The 1,744-nt window shown below is 37.4% G+C and overlaps 1 long non-coding RNA gene across 1 annotated transcript in view; it reads right to left on the bottom strand.

Moving 5' to 3' along the window:
- Positions 1 to 484: 484 nt before the first annotated feature.
- LOC148385626 (uncharacterized) overlaps positions 485 to 1,744 on the bottom strand; it is a 1,912-nt gene continuing 652 nt past the window's right edge. The window contains exons 3-6 of the long non-coding RNA XR_015863552.1: positions 1,677 to 1,744; positions 1,002 to 1,150; positions 744 to 814; positions 485 to 641 (exon numbers count right to left, since the gene is read on the bottom strand). The exon at positions 1,677 to 1,744 is cut by the window's right edge and continues 201 nt beyond it. This is a non-coding gene — a long non-coding RNA (uncharacterized LOC148385626). The remainder of the gene's footprint in view (positions 642 to 743; positions 815 to 1,001; positions 1,151 to 1,676) is intronic.

The raw sequence follows: 1,744 nt of genomic DNA, 5'->3' as shown, positions 1-1,744 counted from the left end.
AATCCAATTTTTTTTCCCTCCCACATAGGAAGTGAAGGATCTGGAAACAATGTGCTCCGGGGCACAATTGTAGCCATCATAAAAGCAACGTTTAAAGTCATTTTAAATGGCTAGTAACTGTCAGACAAGTGTAAAAAGAAGCAAGCCGCTGTTCTTGCTAAAATGAAGACAGCATGAATGAATAACCCATAAAACAACCTGAATGTTTTGTACAAGTCCCTCAAAAAAAGGTTGTTTTGTGGATTATTGACGTAACTTCCAGACAGAGCAAGTCAAAGACAACGTCTGACATTTGTCGACAAGTGAGGTGGGGAAAAAGAAGCCCCATCCTTTTTCTGTCGGCACTTACTACGTACACGCGTGTCTACGTGTCCACGTAAATAGTCTGAGCGCTTTCGTGACGGAATTGTCACACCAAATAGGCTGCATGTTCAGAATTTTTCTGCAAAACAATTGTGTAGTTTTTTTATTGATGTATGTCATATCAGTCGCACATTTCGAACAAGAAGTAATCGCACAGGAATGAGCAGACAGGTATTTATCATTTACCAGCGCTAACAGAGCAGTCTTTTTGAGGGCCCTCTTTGCACAAGTCCCACCACCACAATTATTGAACGTTGTCATTGTCATTTGTGTAGACTCTACAACAAATGTCAACATTGAGAGCAGTATTACACCACCATGTCGTAAGCCTTCACTGTTTTCTTTTCTAATCTACAGTACAGATGTCAAACTAATTATACCTGTCCATGGTCTTCTTGGAAACATGCATGTCTTCAAATCAGCCCCTTCGAACACAAGACTGCTTTGTAATCTGTATATAACAAATTATGAACAGTGTCTCAGAAGAGTGGAATTAAGTGTGGGCAAAACTGAATTGAGGACTTTTTTTCTTGTAAATCAAGCAAAAAACAACTGAAATGTCAGTAAGTAAGTAAGGAGAACATTTAAACCAAACGGAACCCTACAGAGAATTTTGGAATGATGGAAATTTGACAAACCGATTCCAAGCTTAATCGTTCTGTCATTCAGCCTTGCATCCTGTTTGTCATGGGCAACCGTCCACTCTCTACGTCACATTATGAAGGAGAGTTGAGGCTCCTCAGCCCAGGGATTGTCAGAAGGGGATCCACGATAACCTTCAGAAACTCTGAGAATAAACAGAAATAGAAATAAAATACTCACTTAAATTACTGCAATATGACCTCTTTTTAAATTATTAATGCCTACAAAACAACAACAACAAAAAAACACTTTCATACTTTTCCCTGTCATGGGTGTTTCACACTCACTTCCTAACTGTTGAAGAATGAAATAAATATTAGCTGCAAGATTTAAATAAACCATTTTCCAATTATGAACTTTGCCCTGTTTGAAAAAAATGATGGCATTCTGTCTGTGCCTTTGAATGTGGTGCAATTTAATTTGGCTGTTGTACATATCCAATAATGTTATTTTAAAATAGTACTGTGTAGGAATAAAATTGCTGACATGTCATAAATACAAGTTCAATATTGAAGATTGCAATCACAACGTACACTCTTTGCATAGTCTCGACAGTAGCTAAGCATGAATAAGTATATTCAAACCACCAATAACGTATCAATTTCCAAAGATAACACAAGGAAGTTGTGATTACTTCTACAATCAAGAATAATTCTAAAATCAATCTGTACCTTGTGGAGTTCGGTCAGTTTTTAATACAGATGCTCCTCTTTTCTCCAAGCTTGGAGTCTGTGTCGTT

The sequence above is a fragment of the Syngnathus floridae genome, chromosome 16, assembly GCF_059516105.1.
Source record: "Syngnathus floridae isolate MCC-2025c chromosome 16, RoL_Sflo_1.0, whole genome shotgun sequence".
NCBI classification, from domain to species: Eukaryota; Metazoa; Chordata; class Actinopteri; order Syngnathiformes; family Syngnathidae; genus Syngnathus; species Syngnathus floridae.
The sequence above is the reverse complement of the archived record's forward strand: the minus strand, read 5'-3'. Positions and strand labels throughout refer to the sequence as shown.